At 50.1% G+C, this 20,889-nt stretch overlaps 1 protein-coding gene across 2 annotated transcripts in view; it reads right to left on the bottom strand.

Annotated features, from left to right (window-relative positions):
• sema5ba (sema domain, seven thrombospondin repeats (type 1 and type 1-like), transmembrane domain (TM) and short cytoplasmic domain, (semaphorin) 5Ba) overlaps positions 1-20,889 on the bottom strand; it is a 607,738-nt gene that overhangs the window by 223,652 nt on the left and 363,197 nt on the right. The window contains exon 1 of one of the 2 annotated variants that reach the window (XM_073046135.1): positions 6,432-6,454. The exons of the other annotated variant lie outside the window; for it this stretch is intronic. The gene's annotated coding sequence lies outside the window, so the exon portion shown is untranslated. Of the gene's footprint in view, positions 1-6,431; positions 6,455-20,889 lie in introns of those variants that run through there. 2 annotated transcript variants of the gene reach the window in all.

Below are 20,889 nucleotides of genomic sequence, written 5' to 3'. Positions count from 1 at the left end.
AGCGTTTCCACCGTCACCTGAAGTCGGCTCTCATGGCCCACCTGCGAGGAGCTAACTGGGCGGACGAGCTTCCCTGGGTCCTACTCGGCATCTACACGGCGCCCAAAGACGATCTGCACGCTTCGTCGGCCGAGTTGGTGTACGGCGCACCCCTGGTCGTTCCCGGGGAGTTCATACCAGCCCCAAGGCGGCAAGAGGAAGAACCCGCAGCAGTCCTGGGCAGACTATGCGAGAGGCTCGGTGACCTGGCCCCCGTACCCACTTCGCAGCATGGGCAGCACCCAACCTGCGTACCCAAAGACCTGCAGAACTGTAAGTTTGTGTTTGTACGAAGGGGCGGGCATCGGCCACCGCTGCAACGGCCCTACGAGGGGCCGTTTACGGTGATCAGAAACGACAGGTCCACGTTCGTGCTGGACGTTGGGGGGAGAGAGGAGGTTTTCACGGTGGACCGACTCAAACCGGCCCATGTGGACTTGGCGCAACCGGTCGAGTTTCCGGCACCGCAGCGCAGAGGCCGACCTCCCAAACAGGGTCCGGCCCAGACTGTGGACATTGGGGGGTGTATCGCCGGTTCTGGGGGGGGGGGTTATGTGGCGACCCAATTACTAGCACACTCGAACCGGCTGACAATTAGCCAGAGTGCAGGCACAAAGGAAGAAAGCCTGAGGGGGTTTCAGTACGTGCCTCTCGAGGTATCTGGTGGGGGAGACAGGCTTTAAAGCAAGACTGTGAAGTTGAAATAAACTTATTCTTTGACTGCAGTTTACCGACTCCGTGTCGTTATTTTAGCGCTGTGTGTAGCACACTGCTACAGGATGTCCATTTAGCATAGAGATGAAAGGGATTTCTTTAGCTAGAGGGCGGTGAATCTGCATAACACATTGCCACTGACAGCTGTGGAGGCTGAGGAAATGAGCATCCTAAAAGCAGAAGTTGAATTGAATTGACTTTACTACTTACATCCTTCACATACATGACGAGTAAAAATCTTTGCGTTATGTCTCTGTCTAAATGTGCAATGTCCAATTTATAGTAATTTGTAATAAATAGTATGTACAACAGGACAGTCAATATAGCATAGAAATAAAATTGTATCAGCATGAATTAATCACTCTGATGGCCTGGTGGAAGAAGCTGTCCTGAGCATGTTAGCCCTGGCTTTTATGTTGCGGTACCATTTGTGGTTGGGGTGATTAGGGCCCTTTTTACACCCCTGTCTCTGTAAATGTCTTGAATAGTGGAAAGTTCACATCTACAGATGCGCTGGGCTGTCCACACCCAGCGTTCTTGAGTAGTCAGGGCATCAAAGGTTACAAGGAAAGGGCAGGAGAATGGGGGTTGACAGCAATAATTTATCAGCCATGATGGTGGAGTGATTCGATGGGCTAAATGGCCTCACTCTGCTCCTATGCCTTATGTCTTATGGTCTAAGAGACACATGATTATAGAATCGGAAACAAGCCACTCAGCCCAGCAAGTTCATGCTGACCAGTCTACAAGAAATCCATTAATCTCCTCCTACACTCCAGAGTTACTGTGATTTCTTTAGAAGCTTATTCTTGTTTTTAAATGTATTTATTGATATATAGCCGCACATACCGCCCAGCAATCTCTGGGTTGACCCCAGTCTGATCACGGAACAAATTACAATGACTAATTAACCTACCAACCATTATCGTTCTTTGGACTGTGGGAGGAAACTGGAGCGCCCAGAGGAAACCCATGTGGTGACGGGGAGAACGTACAAACTCCTTACAGGCAGCAGCAGGAATTGAATCTGGGTCACCTGTACTGTAAAGCATTGTGCTAACCACTACACTCCCATGCCGCCCCAACCTCATTCTCTCAGCAGGAGTAAAAGCTGGCCTCCCACTGCTTTATCCATGTGACTCAAGTGAAAACCCGGCACATCCTCTGAACGTGTTGGTCTTTGATGAAGACAACACATTTCACCGAATGTTTCAATGTACGTGTGATAAATAAAGCTAATCTTTATAAAAGACGAAGAACAGCAGCAGAAGTAGATTATTTGTCTTCTCTCCTCCAATGAGTTCATGTTCAATGGTTGATATTTTACTTTGGGACACATTCCTTCACTAACCACGTGCTTTGATTCCTTTCTTGAACACACCGAGTAATTGCCCTGCCCCCCACCCTTACCCTCAGCCTCCAGCTTCAAGCTCTCCCTGCAGCTTAAGCCGCTTCTTTCCTTTCCTTCCCAGCTCCGTTCAGGGTCTTTGACCTGAAACGTTAGCACTGTTTCTCCTCCCATAGATGCTGCTTGACCTGCTGAGTATTTCCAGCACTTTCTATTCTTTTTATTTTAGGGTTCCAACATCTGTACTTATTTTTGCAAGATCTTATTTGGCTGGTAGCGAGACATGCCCTCCCCTTCAGATCCTGCATGTACAGTCAGGGTCTCAATTCCTTCCTTCTTCACAATAAAGAGAAAGACCCCAGCTTGCTCTTTCTCCTAATTCATGCTCTAAACCAGGCACCTGGTTATCGCTTTCTCTCAGTGGTTAAGCAATGAATTGCTCGCTGTAAGGGCACTTGGTCAGAAGGAGGCAAGGTACAGCTTATTAATAAAGATTATCTTTATTTGTCACCTATTAGCATCAAATCATACAGTGAAGTGCGTTTCTGTGTCAACAGTGAACACAGCCGCAAGTGTTGCCACATTTCCGACATCCTCATGGCATACCCACAATTCACTAACTACAGCTCATACGTCTGTAATGTGGGAGGGAACCAGAACACCCAGAGAAACCCACGTAGTCACAGGGAGAGCATGCAAACTCCTTACACACAGTGGACGCTGGTCACTGTGCATAACGCTAGCCACTACCAAAATGTCGAAGGTAGTGAGGTAACACACACAAAATGCTGGTGGAACACAGCAGGCCAGGCAGCATCTATAGGAAGAAGCACTGTCGACGTTTCGGGCCGAGACCCTTCGTCAGGAAGGTAGTGAGGTTGTGGGCAGGCAGAGTGTGGTGTCAGGGAAAGGGCTGAGCTACGAATCCCAGGATAACTGGCTGAAGGGAAAACGTTCCTTCACTAACTGAATGGGTGGAGAGGTGAGGGAAAAGCAAGTATAGATTGAAGGATATAACACAATCAGGTATGCAAACAAATAAGTTGTAAGGAGGGAGACTGACTGCACAGGTGCAAGAAGCAAGGAGGGGGATAAAGCGATTGGTTCTTCCTTACACATGGGCACCAGTTACACGAAGGAACTCTCGCTTAGCTGTTTACATTCTCTCCCCTGCTTTTGTTTTCGCAACAGTGTCAGTGCTGAGTGGCCAACTTTGAGATCCAAATGATTGATTCCCAGAAGCCACCCTCCCTTTTTCTGACCTCCTGCTCCCAGCCTTTTCAGGTTAAAACAAGTCTCAGATTTGACAGCCCAGGAGTCAGACATTTCATCACCGTTCCTATCCAGGCTTGCCTGCAACTGCCTGGCAGTATACCAACATCTGAACATACAACCAGGAGCAGGCCACTTGGCCCCTCAAACTTATTCATACATTTAATAAGATCTGAATCCAAACATGCCTATTGCACTAAGCTCACCCTTGCTGATCAAACATCCATCTACCTTTGTTGAAGAGAGTTCTAAATGTGCATGACCCTCCAAAAGGAAAAAAATCTAAATGGGCAATCGTAAGTTTTTAAACTGTGGCCCTTAGTTCTAAATTCTCTCACGAGAAGAAACATCACTCCAATTCTATTCTGTCAACACTGCTCAAGTTCATTTATGTTTCAATTAAGTTAGAAGAAGTGGTTCAGGCAAGTACAGTAACAAGATTTAAGATCATCGATGCCTCTACTTCTCAGGAGGCTAAGGAAATTTTTACGGTTCCGTCAACCCCGACCAGTTTTTATCGATGCACTATAGAAAGTCTACTAAACACAAGAAATGCAGTAGATGCTGGAAATCCAGAGTAACACACACACAAAATACTGGAGAACTCTGCACGTCAAGCAGCATTAATACAAAGGAATGTTGAAATGGAAAGGAAGTCAATATTTCGGGCCAAGACTCTTCATCAGGACTGCAAGGGTGAGTGGAAGATACCAGTAGAAAGAATTTTATCAGGATGCAGGAAGGCTTCATATGGACATGACCAAGCAACATAGAAACATAGCACAATACAGGCCCTTTGGCCCACAAAGTTGTGCCGAACACGACCCTACCTTAGAAATTACTAGGGTTACCCACAGCTCTCTATTTTTCTAAGCTCCATATACCTATCCAAAAGTCTCTTAAAAGACCCTATCGTATCTGCCTCCACCACTGTCGCCAGCAGCCCCTTCCACACACTCACCACACTCTGCATAAAAAAACTTACCCTGACATCTCCTTTGTACCTACTCCCCAGCACCTTAAACCTATGTCCTCTTGTGGCAACCATTTCAGCCCTGGGAAAAAGCCTCTGACTATCTACACAATCAATGCCTCTCATCATCTTATACACCTCTATCAGGTCACCTCACATCCTCTGTCGCTCCAAGGAGAAAAGGCCGAGTTCACGCAGCCTATTCTCATAAGGATTGCTCCCCAATCCAGGTAACATCCTTGTAAATCTCCTCTGCACCCTTTCTATAGTTTCCATATCCTTCCTGTAGTGAGGCGACCAGAACTGAGCACAGTACTCCAAGTGGGGTCTGACCAGGGTCCTATATAGATAGATAGATAGATAGATAGATAGATAGATAGATAGATAGATAGATAGATAGATAGATAGATAGATAGATAGATAGATAGATACTTTATTCATCCCCATGGGGAAATTCAACATTTTTTCCAATGTCCCATACACTTGTAGCAAAACTAATTACATACAATACTTAACTCAGTAAAAATATGATATGCCTCTAAATCACTCTCTCAAAAAGCATTAATAATAGCTTTTAAAAAGTTCTTAAGTAGTTTACTTAAATACATTAAATACAATCAACCCCGGCACTTTAACATATCTTACTCCTGGCGGTTGAATTGTAAAGCCTAATGGCATTGGGGAGTATTGACCTCTTCATCCTGTCTGAGGAGCATTGCATCGATAGCAACCTGTCGCTGAAACTGCTTCTCTGTCTCTGGATGGTGCTATGTAGAGGATGTTCAGGTTTTCCATAATTGACCATAGCCTACTCAGCGCCCTTCGCTCAGCTACCGATGTTATACTCTCCAGTACTTTGCCCACGACAGAGCCCGCCTTCCTTACCAGCTTATTAAGACGTGAGGCGTCCCTCTTCTTAATGCAACATTACATCTCGGCTCCTAAATTCAATTCCATGATCAATGAAGGTCAATGCACCGTATGCCTTCTTAACCACAGAGTCAACCTGCGCAGCTGCTTTGAGCGTCCTTTGGACTCGGACCCCAAGATCCCTCTGATCCTCCACACTGCCAAGAGTCTTACCATTAATACTATATTCTGCCATCATATTTGACCTACCAAAATAAACCACTTCACACTTATCTGGGTTGAACTCCATCTGCCACTTCTCAGCCCCATTTGCATCTTATCAATATCCCACTGTAACCTCTGACAGCCCTCCACATTATCCACAACCTTTGTGTCATCAGCAAACTTACGAACCCATCCCTCCGCTTCCTCATCTGGGTCATTTATAAAAATCACAAAGATTAAGGGTCCCAGAACAGATCCCTGAGGCATTCCACTGGTGACTGACCTCCATGCAGAATATGACCCGTCTACAACCACTCTTTGCCTTCTGTGGGCAAGCCAGTTCTGGATCCACAAAGCAATATCCCCTTGGATCCCATGCCTCCTTACTTTCTCAATAAGCCTTGCATGGGGTACCTTATCAAATGCCTTGCTGAAATCCATGTACACTACATCTACTGCTCTACCTTCATCAATGTGTTTAGTCACATCCTCAAAAAATTCAATCAGGCTCGTAAGGCATGACCTGTCCTTGACAAAGCCATGCTGTCTACTCCTAATCATATTATGCCACTCCAAATGTTCATAAATCCTGCCTCTCAGGATCTTCTCCATCAACTTATCAACCACTGAAGTAAGACTCACAGGTCTATAATTTCCTGGGCTATCTCTACTCCCTTTCTTAAATAAAGGAACAACATCCACAACCCTCCAATCCTCTGGAATCTCTCCCGTCCCCATTGATGATGCAAAGATCACTGCCAGAGGCTCAGCAATCTCCTCCCTTGCCTCCCACAGTAGCCTGGGGTACATCTCATCTGGTCCCAGCGACTTATCCAACTTGATCGAACTTATCCAACTGCAGAAATTTGTGGACACACCCAGCACAATGGAAAGCAGAACCCCCCCCCCCCCATGGACTCTGTCTACCTTTCTCAAAGCATATTCAAAACCCCCACCCACCCCATACATTCTCTCCTCTTCCCTCTTCCATCAGACAAAAGATACAAACACCTGAATGACAGCTCCAGCAGATCAGGCTCCAAGACAGCTGGTCTAACAGTTCTAAGACTGTTAAATTGTTCCCTAGTACAATAAGATGGACTCTTGCCCTCACAATCTACCTTGTTATGATGTTGTGCCTTATTCATTAACTGCTCTGCACTATCTCTGTAGATGTTAAACTTTATTCTGCATTGTTACTGTTTTACCTTGTTTTGCCTCAATGAACCATGCAGTGGTTTTATCCGTATGAACAATATACAAGCTTTTCACGGTATCTGGTACATAGTAAGTTAATTCCTATCCCAATTCCAGGTACAGGAATGGATAGGCAGGGCTTTAGATGTCAAATGTTGGTCCAGTTGGGCCAAGGGGCTGTTTCCATTCTGCATGCTGTAGACTCTTTGACTTGAAGTTCTATCGCACTTTTATGAACTCCAGCAGATCGGAGTGTAATAAACCCAGCAGATCGGAGCGTATTCACCCCAGCAGATCAGAGCGTATTCACCCCAGCAGATTGGAGCGTATTCACCTCAGCAGACCAGAGTGTAATCACCCCAGCAGATTGGAGTGTAATCACCCCAGCAGATCGGAGCGTATTCACCCCAGCAGACCGGAGTGTAATCACCCCAGCAGATCGGAGCATAGTCACCCCAGCAGATCGGAGCATAGTCACCCCAGCAGATCGGACTGTAAACACCCCAGCAGATTGGAGTGTAATCACCCCAGCAGATCGGAGCGTATTCACCCCAGCAGACCGGAGTGTAATCACCCCAGCAGATCGGAGCATAGTCACCCCAGCAGATCGGAGCATAGTCACCCCAGCAGATCGGACTGTAAACACCCCAGCAGATCGGAGTGTAATCACCCCAGCAGATTGGAGCGTATTCACCCCAGCAGATTGGAGTGTAATCACCCCAGCAGACCGGAGTGTAATCACCCCAGCAGACCGGAGTGTAATCACCCTGGCAGATCGGAGCATAGTCACCCCAGCAGATTGGAGCGTAGTCACCCCAGCAGATTGGAGCGTATTCACCCCAGCAGATCAGAGCGTAGTCACCCCAGCAGACCGGAGTGTAATCACCCCAGCAGATCGGAGCGTATTCACCCCAGCAGATTGGAGTGTAATCACCCCAGCAGAACGGAGTGTAATCACCCCAGCAGATCAGAGCGTATTCACCCCAGCAGACCGGAGTGTAATCACCCCAGCAGACCGGAATGTAATCACCCCAGCAGATCAGAGCGTATTCACCCCAGCAGACCGGAGTGTAATCACCCCAGCAGACCGGAGTGTAATCACCCCAGCAGATCGGAGTGTAATCACCCTGGCAGATCGGAGCATAGTCACCCCGGCAGATCGGAGCATAGTCACCCCAGCAGATCGGAGCATAGTCACCCCAGCAGATCGGAGTGTAATCACCCCAGCAGATTGGACTGTAATCACCCCAGCAGATCGGAGCATAGTCACCCCAGCAGATTGGACTGTAATCACCCCAGCAGATCGGAGCATAGTCACCCCAGCAGATTGGACTGTAATCACCCCAGCAGATCGGAGCGTAGTCACCCCAGCAGATTGGAGCGTATTCACCCCAGCAGATCGGAGTGTAATCACCCCAGCAGATCGGAGCGTAGTCACCCTGGCAGATTGGAACGTAATCACTCCCGCTTTCCTTCATTAGGCAAACTAACCTTTCCACACATTAAAAATGTATGCATTGTAACAAACAGTGTCTGAGGATGTGCTGGGTGCACTCTGCAAGTGTCACCTTCCACAGATGCTGCTCCACTGACTTCTTCCAGCATCTTTTCATTTTTGTTTCAAAATCCATCAGCTACAGCTTTATGGTTCTCCAGTTTCTCTTGGCAATCAAACAATAAGATTATGTTTGCCTTCCTAATTACTCACCTTATCTACATTCAGGTCTTTTGCCCATAAGACATACAGTAGAAGCAGAATTAGGACACTCACCCAGAGAGTCTCCTCCACCATTCTATCATGTCTGCTTTATTCTCCTCCCTTTTCCCCATAACCTTTGATGCACCCACTAATCAATAACTTCTACTTTAAATATACCCAATGACTTGGCAATCAATTCCATAAATTCACCACCCTATGGCTAAAGCAATTCCTCTTTATCTCTGTTCCAAAGAGACATGCTTCTGTTCTGACACTCTGCCCTTTGGCCCTAGACTGAATGAAGCATCTCCACCTCCACTCTATCTAGGCCAGGGGTGTCAAAATCATTTTAGGTCACGGGCCGGATTGAGCAAAATGCAGCTTCATGCGGGCCGGATCAGTCGGACGCGTGCGAACGCAGCTTTCGTTGCCTCCGTTTTTTCAGCCTGCTCTCATGTGTCTCAGTCTCTGCTATAACTACAAAGTGTTTCACTTTACAAATTCCGTTTCTTATGAAGAAGACTGCCAATCAAGACTGTCGAATAAACACTAAAAACCCTGAAAACCTGGTACCTGAATAAACTCAGCATTAGCCATAGGTGCTTTGATTACTGGGGCCAGCTTTAATAGTAATTAGATATTATCTCGCGGGCCAAAGATAATTCCACCTCGGGCCGGATTTGGCCCACGGGCCTTGAGTTTGACATATATGATCTAGGCCATTCAAAATTTGGTAGTTTTCAATGAGATTCCTCGTCATTCTTAATATTTCCAGTGAGCACAGGACCAGAGCGATAAAATGCTCCTCATTTTTGCACCTCACGCAAGAGGACATCAGGATTCCTCTGATCGCAGTGTTCTGAAACCTCTCACTACTAATACAGGCCCCCCGATCGCAGTGTTCTGAAACCTCTCACTACTAATACAGGCCCCCCGATCGCAGTGTTCTGAAACCTCTCACTACTAATACAGGCCCCCCGATCGCAGTGTTCTGAAACCTCTCAATACTAATACAGGCCCCCCGATCGCAGTGTTCTGAAACCTCTCACTACTAATACAGGCCCCCGATCGCAGTGTTCTGAAACCTCTCACTACTAATACAGGCCCCCCGATCGCAGTGTTCTGAAACCTCTCACTACTAATACAGGCCCCCCGATCGCAGTGTTCTGAAACCTCTCACTACTAATACAGGCCCCCCCGATCGCAGTGTTCTGAAACCTCTCACTACTAATACAGACCCCCCGATCGCAGTGTTCTGAAACCTCTCACTACTAATACAGGCCCCCCGATCGCAGTGTTCTGAAACATCTCACTACTAATACAGACCCCCCCCCGATCGCAGTGTTCTGAAACCTCTCACTACTAATACAGACCCCCCGATCGCAGTGTTCTGAAACCTCTCACTACTAATACAGGCCCCCCCGATCGCAGTGTTCTGAAACCTCTCACTACTAATACAGGCCCCCCGATCGCAGTGTTCTGAAACCTCTCACTACTAATACAGGCCCCCCCGATCGCAGTGTTCTGAAACCTCTCACTACTAATACAGACCCCCCCCCGATCGCAGTGTTCTGAAACCTCTCACTACTAATACAGGCCCCCCCGATCGCAGTGTTCTGAAACCTCTCACTACTAATACAGCCCCCCCCCCCGATCGCAGTGTTCTGAAACCTCTCACTACTAATACAGGCCCCCCGATCGCAGTGTTCTGAAACCTCTCAATACTAATACAGGCCCCCCGATCGCAGTGTTCTGAAACCTCTCACTACTAATACAGGCCCCCCGATCGCAGTGTTCTGAAACCTCTCACTACTAATACAGGCCCCCCGATCGCAGTGTTCTGAAACCTCTCACTACTAATACAGACCCCCCCGATCGCAGTGTTCTGAAACCTCTCACTACTAATACAGGCCCCCCCGATCGCAGTGTTCTGAAACCTCTCACTACTAATACAGACCCCCCCGATCGCAGTGTTCTGAAACCTCTCACTACTAATACAGACCCCCCCCCCCCGATCGCAGTGTTCTGAAACCTCTCACTACTAATACAGGGCCCCCCCCCCGATCGCAGTGTTCTGAAACCTCTCACTACTAATACAGACCCCTCCCGATCGCAGTGTTCTGAAACCTCTCACTACTATTACAGCCCCCCCGATCGCAGTGTTCTGAAACCTCTCACTACTAATACAGACCCCCCCGATCGCAGTGTTCTGAAACCTCTCACTACTAATACAGACCCCTCCCGATCGCAGTGTTCTGAAACCTCTCACTACTATTACAGCCCCCCCGATCGCAGTGTTCTGAAACCTCTCACTACTAATACAGACCCCCCCGATCGCAGTGTTCTGAAACCTCTCACTACTAATACAGGACCCCCCGATCGCAGTGTTCTGAAACCTCTCACTACTAATACAGGCCCCCCCCCCGATCGCAGTGTTCTGAAACCTCTCACTACTAATACAGACCCCTCCCGATCGCAGTGTTCTGAAACCTCTCACTACTAATACAGCCCCCCCGATCGCAGTGTTCTGAAACCTCTCACTACTAATACAGCCCCCCCGATCGCAGTGTTCTGAAACCTCTCACTACTAATACAGGCCCCCCCGATCGCAGTGTTCTGAAACCTCTCACTACTAATACAGGCCCCCCCGATCGCAGTGTTCTGAAACCTCTCACTACTAATACAGGCCCCCCCCGATCGCAGTGTTCTGAAACCTCTCACTACTAATACAGCCCCCCCGATCGCAGTGTTCTGAAACATCTCACTAATACAGACCCCCCCCCCCGATCGCAGTGTTCTGAAACCTCTCACTACTAATACAGGCCCCCCCCCGATCGCAGTGTTCTGAAACCTCTCACTACTAATACAGGACCCCCCGATCGCAGTGTTCTGAAACCTCTCACTACTAATACAGGACCCCCCGATCGCAGTGTTCTGAAACCTCTCACTACTAATACAGACCCCCCCCCCCGATCGCAGTGTTCTGAAACCTCTCACTACTAATACAGGCCCCCCCGATCGCAGTGTTCTGAAACCTCTCACTACTAATACAGGCCCCCCCGATCGCAGTGTTCTGAAACCTCTCACTACTAATACAGACCCCCCCCCGATCGCAGTGTTCTGAAACCTCTCACTACTAATACAGACCCCCCCCCGATCACAGTGTTCTGAAACCTCTCACTACTAATACAGGCCCCCCCGATCGCAGTGTTCTGAAACCTCTCACTACTAATACAGGCCCCCCCCGATCGCAGTGTTCTGAAACCTCTCACTACTAATACAGACCCCCCCCGATCGCAGTGTTCTGAAACCTCTCACTACTAATACAGACCCCCCGATCGCAGTGTTCTGAAACCTCTCACTACTAATACAGGCCCCCCCGATCGCAGTGTTCTGAAACCTCTCACTACTAATACAGACCCCCCCCGATCGCAGTGTTCTGAAACCTCTCACTACTAATACAGGCCCCCCCGATCACAGTGTTCTGAAACCTCTCACTACTAATACAGGACCCCCCGATCGCAGTGTTCTGAAACCTCTCACTACTAATACAGGCCCCCCCGATCGCAGTGTTCTGAAACCTCTCACTACTAATACAGCCCCCCCTGATCGCAGTGTTCTGAAACCTCTCACTACTAATACAGGCCCCCCCGATCGCAGTGTTCTGAAACCTCTCACTACTAATACAGGACCCCCCCCCGATCGCAGTGTTCTGAAACCTCTCACTACTAATACAGGCCCCCCCGATCGCAGTGTTCTGAAACCTCTCACTACTAATACAGGCCCCCCCGATCGCAGTGTTCTGAAACCTCTCACTACTAATACAGGCCCCCCCCGATCGCAGTGTTCTGAAACCTCTCACTACTAATACAGCCCCCCCCGATCGCAGTGTTCTGAAACCTCTCACTACTAATACAGGACCCCCGATCGCAGTGTTCTGAAACCTCTCACTACTAATACAGGACCCCCCGCTCGCAGTGTTCTGAAACCTCTCACTACTAATACAGGCCCCCCCGATCGCAGTGTTCTGAAACCTCTCACTACTAATACAGGCCCCCCCCCGATCGCAGTGTTCTGAAACCTCTCACTACTAATACAGGCCCCCCCGATCGCAGTGTTCTGAAACCTCTCACTACTAATACAGGCCCCCCCGATCGCAGTGTTCTGAAACCTCTCACTACTAATACAGGCCCCCCCCCCCGATCGCAGTGTTCTGAAACCTCTCACTACTAATACAGGCCCCCCCCCGATCGCAGTGTTCTGAAACCTCTCACTACTAATACAGGCCCCCCCCCCGATCGCAGTGTTCTGAAACCTCTCACTACTATTACAGACCCCCCCCTGATCGCAGTGTTCTGAAACCTCTCACTACTATTACAGACCCCCCCCCGATCGCAGTGTTCTGAAACCTCTCACTACTAATACAGGCCCCCCCCCCGATCGCAGTGTTCTGAAACCTCTCACTACTAATACAGGACCCCCCGATCGCAGTGTTCTGAAACCTCTCACTACTAATACAGCCCCCCCCCCCTGATCGCAGTGTTCTGAAACCTCTCACTACTAATACAGGCCCCCCCCCCGATCGCAGTGTTCTGAAACCTCTCACTACTAATACAGGCCCCCCCCCCGATCGCAGTGTTCTGAAACCTCTCACTACTAATACAGGCCCCCCCCCCGATCGCAGTGTTCTGAAACCTCTCACTACTAATACAGGACCCCCCGATCGCAGTGTTCTGAAACCTCTCACTACTAATACAGCCCCCCCCCCGATCGCAGTGTTCTGAAACCTCTCACTACTAATACAGACCCCTCCCGATCGCAGTGTTCTGAAACATCTCACTACTAATACAGGCCCCCCCCCGATCGCAGTGTTCTGAAACCTCTCACTACTATTACAGACCCCCCCGATCGCAGTGTTCTGAAACCTCTCACTACTAATACAGACCCCTCCCGATCGCAGTGTTCTGAAACCTCTCACTACTAATACAGGCCCCCCCGATCGCAGTGTTCTGAAACCTCTCACTACTATTACAGACCCCCCCGATCGCAGTGTTCTGAAACCTCTCACTACTAATACAGACCCCCCGATCGCAGTGTTCTGAAACCTCTCACTACTATTACAGACCCCCCCGATCGCAGTGTTCTGAAACCTCTCACTACTAATACAGGACCCCCGATCGCAGTGTTCTGAAACCTCTCACTACTAATACAGACCCCCCGATCGCAGTGTTCTGAAACCTCTCACTACTATTACAGGACCCCCGATCGCAGTGTTCTGAAACCTCTCACTACTAATACAGGCCCCCCCCCCCGATCGCAGTGTTCTGAAACCTCTCACTACTAATACAGGCCCCCACCCGATCGCAGTGTTCTGAAACCTCTCACTACTAATACAGACCCCCCCCGATCGCAGTGTTCTGAAACATCTCACTACTAATACAGGACCCCCCGATCGCAGTGTTCTGAAACCTCTCACTACTAATACAGGCCCCCCCGATCGCAGTGTTCTGAAACCTCTCACTACTAATACAGCCCCCCCCCGATCGCAGTGTTCTGAAACCTCTCACTACTAATACAGCCCCCCCCCCCGATCGCAGTGTTCTGAAACCTCTCACTACTAATACAGGACCCCCGATCGCAGTGTTCTGAAACATCTCACTACTAATACAGGCCCCCCGATCGCAGTGTTCTGAAACCTCTCACTACTAATACAGGCCCCCCCGATCGCAGTGTTCTGAAACCTCTCACTACTAATACAGGACCCCCCGATCGCAGTGTTCTGAAACCTCTCACTACTAATACAGGACCCCCCCCCCGATCGCAGTGTTCTGAAACCTCTCACTACTAATACAGCCCCCCCCCCCCGATCGCAGTGTTCTGAAACCTCTCACTACTAATACAGGACCCCCCCCCCGATCGCAGTGTTCTGAAACCTCTCACTACTAATACAGACCCCCCCCCCCGATCGCAGTGTTCTGAAACCTCTCACTACTAATACAGACCCCCCCCCCGATCGCAGTGTTCTGAAACCTCTCACTACTAATACAGACCCCCCCCCCCGATCGCAGTGTTCTGAAACCTCTCACTACTAATACAGGACCCCCCGATCGCAGTGTTCTGAAACCTCTCACTACTATTACAGACCCCCCCGATCGCAGTGTTCTGAAACCTCTCACTACTAATACAGACTCCCCCCGATCGCAGTGTTCTGAAACCTCTCACTACTAATACAGGCCCCCCCGATCGCAGTGTTCTGAAACCTCTCACTACTAATACAGGACCCCCCGATCGCAGTGTTCTGAAACCTCTCACTAATAATACAGCCCCCCCCCCTGATCGCAGTGTTCTGAAACATCTCACTACTATTACAGACCCCCCCGATCGCAGTGTTCTGAAACCTCTCACTACTAATACAGACCCCCCCCGATCGCAGTGTTCTGAAACCTCTCACTACTAATACAGCCCCCCCCCCGATCGCAGTGTTCTGAAACCTCTCACTACTAATACAGGCCCCCCCCCCCCGATCGCAGTGTTCTGAAACCTCTCACTACTAATACAGGACCCCCCCGATCGCAGTGTTCTGAAACCTCTCACTACTAATACAGGCCCCCCCGATCGCAGTGTTCTGAAACCTCTCACTACTAATACAGGACCCCCCCCCGATCGCAGTGTTCTGAAACCTCTCACTACTATTACAGAGCCCCCCCCGATCGCAGTGTTCTGAAACCTCTCACTACTAATACAGGCCCCCCCGATCGCAGTGTTCTGAAACCTCTCACTACTAATACAGCCCCCCCCCGATCGCAGTGTTCTGAAACCTCTCACTACTAATACAGCCCCCCCCCGATCGCAGTGTTCTGAAACATCTCACTACTAATACAGCCCCCCCCCCGATCGCAGTGTTCTGAAACCTCTCACTACTAATACAGGCCCCCCCCCCGATCGCAGTGTTCTGAAACCTCTCACTACTAATACAGGCCCCCCGATCGCAGTGTTCTGAAACCTCTCACTACTAATACAGGACCCCCCCCCGATCGCAGTGTTCTGAAACCTCTCACTACTATTACAGAGCCCCCCCCGATCGCAGTGTTCTGAAACATCTCACTACTAATACAGGCCCCCCCCCCGATCGCAGTGTTCTGAAACCTCTCACTACTAATACAGGCCCCCCCCCCCGATCGCAGTGTTCTGAAACCTCTCACTACTAATACAGCCCCCCCCGATCGCAGTGTTCTGAAACCTCTCACTACTAATACAGACCCCCCCCCGATCGCAGTGTTCTGAAACCTCTCACTACTAATACAGACGCCCCCGATCGCAGTGTTCTGAAACCTCTCACTACTAATACAGCCCCCCCCCCGATCGCAGTGTTCTGAAACCTCTCACTACTAATACAGACCCCCCCGATCGCAGTGTTCTGAAACCTCTCACTACTAATACAGACGCCCCCCGATCGCAGTGTTCTGAAACCTCTCACTACTAATACAGGACCCCCCCGATCGCAGTGTTCTGAAACCTCTCACTACTAATACAGGCCCCCCCGATCGCAGTGTTCTGAAACCTCTCACTACTAATACAGACCCCCCCCCGATCGCAGTGTTCTGAAACCTCTCACTACTAATACAGACTCCCCCCGATCGCAGTGTTCTGAAACCTCTCACTACTAATACAGGCCCCCCCGATCGCAGTGTTCTGAAACCTCTCACTACTAATACAGGACCCCCCGATCGCAGTGTTCTGAAACCTCTCACTACTAATACAGGCCCCCCCCCCCGATCGCAGTGTTCTGAAACCTCTCACTACTAATACAGGACCCCCCGATCGCAGTGTTCTGAAACCTCTCACTAATAATACAGCCCCCCCCCGATCGCAGTGTTCTGAAACCTCTCACTACTAATACAGGACCCCCCCGATCGCAGTGTTCTGAAACCTCTCACTAATAATACAGCCCCCCCCCGATCGCAGTGTTCTGAAACCTCTCACTACTAATACAGGCCCCCCCGATCGCAGTGTTCTGAAACCTCTCACTACTAATACAGGCCCCCCCGATCGCAGTGTTCTGAAACCTCTCACTACTAATACAGACCCCCCCCCCGATCGCAGTGTTCTGAAACCTCTCACTACTAATACAGGACCCCCCCGATCGCAGTGTTCTGAAACATCTCACTACTAATACAGGCCCCCCCCCGATCGCAGTGTTCTGAAACCTCTCACTACTATTACAGACCCCCCCGATCACAGTGTTCTGAAACCTCTCACTAATAATACAGACCCCTCCCGATCGCAGTGTTCTGAAACCTCTCACTACTATTACAGACCCCCCCGATCGCAGTGTTCTGAAACATCTCACTACTAATACAGGACCCCCCCGATCGCAGTGTTCTGAAACCTCTCACTACTAATACAGGCCCCCCCCCGATCGCAGTGTTCTGAAACCTCTCACTACTATTACAGACCCCCCCGATCGCAGTGTTCTGAAACATCTCACTACTAATACAGGACCCCCCCGATCGCAGTGTTCTGAAACCTCTCACTAATAATACAGACCCCCCCCGATCGCAGTGTTCTGAAACATCTCACTACTAATACAGACCCCCCAATCGCAGTGTTCTGAAACCTCTCACTACTAATACAGGCCCCCCCGATCGCAGTGTTCTGAAACCTCTCACTACTAATACAGCCCCCCCCCCGATCGCAGTGTTCTGAAACCTCTCACTACTAATACAGGACCCCCCGATCGCAGTGTTCTGAAACCTCTCACTAATAATACAGCCCCCCCCCCTGATCGCAGTGTTCTGAAACATCTCACTACTATTACAGACCCCCCCGATCGCAGTGTTCTGAAACCTCTCACTACTAATACAGACCCCTCCCGATCGCAGTGTTCTGAAACCTCTCACTACTAATACAGACCCCCCCCCCCCGATCGCAGTGTTCTGAAACCTCTCACTACTAATACAGCCCCCCCCCCGATCGCAGTGTTCTGAAACCTCTCACTACTAATACAGGCCCCCCCGATCGCAGTGTTCTGAAACCTCTCACTACTAATACAGGCCCCCCGATCGCAGTGTTCTGAAACCTCTCACTACTAATACAGGACCCCCCCCCGATCGCAGTGTTCTGAAACCTCTCACTACTATTACAGAGCCCCCCCCGATCGCAGTGTTCTGAAACATCTCACTACTAATACAGGCCCCCCCCCCGATCGCAGTGTTCTGAAACCTCTCACTACTAATACAGCCCCCCCCCCCGATCGCAGTGTTCTGAAACCTCTCACTACTAATACAGACCCCCCCCCGATCGCAGTGTTCTGAAACCTCTCACTACTAATACAGACGCCCCCGATCGCAGTGTTCTGAAACCTCTCACTACTAATACAGCCCCCCCCCCCGATCGCAGTGTTCTGAAACCTCTCACTACTAATACAGACCCCCCCCGATCGCAGTGTTCTGAAACCTCTCACTACTAATACAGACGCCCCCGATCGCAGTGTTCTGAAACCTCTCACTACTAATACAGGACCCCCCCGATCGCAGTGTTCTGAAACCTCTCACTACTAATACAGGCCCCCCCCGATCGCAGTGTTCTGAAACCTCTCACTACTAATACAGACCCCCCCCCGATCGCAGTGTTCTGAAACCTCTCACTACTAATACAGACTCCCCCCGATCGCAGTGTTCTGAAACCTCTCACTACTAATACAGGCCCCCCCGATCGCAGTGTTCTGAAACCTCTCACTACTAATACAGGACCCCCCGATCGCAGTGTTCTGAAACCTCTCACTACTAATACAGGCCCCCCCCCCGATCGCAGTGTTCTGAAACCTCTCACTACTAATACAGGACCCCCGATCGCAGTGTTCTGAAACCTCTCACTACTAATACAGGACCCCCCGATCGCAGTGTTCTGAAACCTCTCACTAATAATACAGCCCCCCCCCGATCGCAGTGTTCTGAAACCTCTCACTACTAATACAGGACCCCCCCGATCGCAGTGTTCTGAAACCTCTCACTAATAATACAGCCCCCCCCCGATCGCAGTGTTCTGAAACCTCTCACTACTAATACAGACCCCCCCCGATCGCAGTGTTCTGAAACATCTCACTACTAATACAGACCCCCCAATCGCAGTGTTCTGAAACCTCTCACTACTAATACAGCCCCCCCCGATCGCAGTGTTCTGAAACCTCTCACTACTAATACAGACCCCCCCCCCGATCGCAGTGTTCTGAAACCTCTCACTACTAATACAGACCCCCCCCGATCGCAGTGTTCTGAAACCTCTCACTACTAATACAGGCCCCCCCCGATCGCAGTGTTCTGAAACCTCTCACTACTAATACAGACCCCCCCCCCGATCGCAGTGTTCTGAAACCTCTCACTACTAATACAGGCCCCCCCCGATCGCAGTGTTCTGAAACCTCTCACTACTAATACAGCCCCCCCCCCGATCGCAGTGTTCTGAAACCTCTCACTACTAATACAGGACCCCCCGATCGCAGTGTTCTGAAACCTCTCACTAATAATACAGCCCCCCCCCCTGATCGCAGTGTTCTGAAACATCTCACTACTATTACAGACCCCCCCGATCGCAGTGTTCTGAAACCTCTCACTACTAATACAGACCCCTCCCGATCGCAGTGTTCTGAAACCTCTCACTACTAATACAGACCCCCCGATCGCAGTGTTCTGAAACCTCTCACTACTAATACAGGCCCCCCTGATCGCAGTGTTCTGAAACCTCTCACTACTAATACAGGACCCCCCGATCGCAGTGTTCTGAAACCTCTCACTACTAATACAGACCCCCCCGATCGCAGTGTTCTGAAACCTCTCACTACTAATACAGGCCCCCCTGATCGCAGTGTTCTGAAACCTCTCACTACTATTACAGACCCCCCCGATCGCAGTGTTCTGAAACATCTCACTACTAATACAGCCCCCCCCCGATCGCAGTGTTCTGAAACCTCTCACTACTAATACAGCCCCCCCCCCGATCGCAGTGTTCTGAAACCTCTCACTACTAATACAGGCCCCCCCGATCGCAGTGTTCTGAAACCTCTCACTACTAATACAGGACCCCCCCGATCGCAGTGTTCTGAAACATCTCACTACTAATACAGCCCCCCCCGATCGCAGTGTTCTGAAACCTCTCACTACTAATACAGACCCCCCCCCCGATCGCAGTGTTCTGAAACCTCTCACTACTAATACAGGCCCCCCCCCCGATCGCAGTGTTCTGAAACCTCTCACTACTAATACAGACCCCTCCCGATCGCAGTGTTCTGAAACCTCTCACTACTAATACAGCCCCCCCGATCGCAGTGTTCTGAAACCTCTCACTACTAATACAGCCCCCCCGATCGCAGTGTTCTGAAACCTCTCACTACTAATACAGGCCCCCCCGATCGCAGTGTTCTGAAACCTCTCACTACTAATACAGGCCCCCCCGATCGCAGTGTTCTGAAACCTCTCACTACTAATACAGGCCCCCCCCGATCGCAGTGTTCTGAAACCTCTCACTACTAATACAGCCCCCCCGATCGCAGTGTTCTGAAACATCTCACTAATACAGACCCCCCCCCCGATCGCAGTGTTCTGAAACCTCTCACTACTAATACAGGCCCCCCCCCGATCGCAGTGTTCTGAAACCTCTCACTACTAATACAGGACCCCCCGATCGCAGTGTTCTGAAACCTCTCACTACTAATACAGGACCCCCCGATCGCAGTGTTCTGAAACCTCTCACTACTAATACAGACCCCCCCCCCGATCGCAGTGTTCTGAAACCTCTCACTACTAATACAGGCCCCCCCGATCGCAGTGTTCTGAAACCTCTCACTACTAATACAGGCCCCCCCGATCGCAGTGTTCTGAAACCTCTCACTACTAATACAGACCCCCCCCCGATCGCAGTGTTCTGAAACCTCTCACTACTAATACAGACCCCCCCCCGATCACAGTGTTCTGAAACCTCTCACTACTAATACCGGCCCCCCCGATCGCAGTGTTCTGAAACCTCTCACTACTAATACAGGCCCCCCCCGATCGCAGTGTTCTGAAACCTCTCACTACTAATACAGACCCCCCCCGATCGCAGTGTTCTGAAACCTCTCACTACTAATACAGACCCCCCGATCGCAGTGTTCTGAAACCTCTCACTACTAATACAGGCCCCCCCGATCGCAGTGTTCTGAAACCTCTCACTACTAATACAGACCCCCCCGATCGCAGTGTTCTGAAACCTCTCACTACTAATACAGGCCCCCCCGATCACAGTGTTCTGAAACCTCTCACTACTAATACAGGACCCCCCGATCGCAGTGTTCTGAAACCTCTCACTACTAATACAGGCCCCCCCGATCGCAGTGTTCTGAAACCTCTCACTACTAATACAGCCCCCCCTGATCGCAGTGTTCTGAAACCTCTCACTACTAATACAGGCCCCCCGATCGCAGTGTTCTGAAACCTCTCACTACTAATACAGGCCCCCCCGATCGCAGTGTTCTGAAACCTCTCACTACTAATACAGGCCCCCCCGATCGCAGTGTTCTGAAACCTCTCACTACTAATA

Source organism: Hemitrygon akajei, chromosome 5 (assembly GCF_048418815.1).
Source record: "Hemitrygon akajei chromosome 5, sHemAka1.3, whole genome shotgun sequence".
NCBI lineage: Eukaryota > Metazoa > Chordata > Chondrichthyes > Myliobatiformes > Dasyatidae > Hemitrygon > Hemitrygon akajei.
This window is presented reverse-complemented; position numbering and strand designations above follow the sequence as displayed.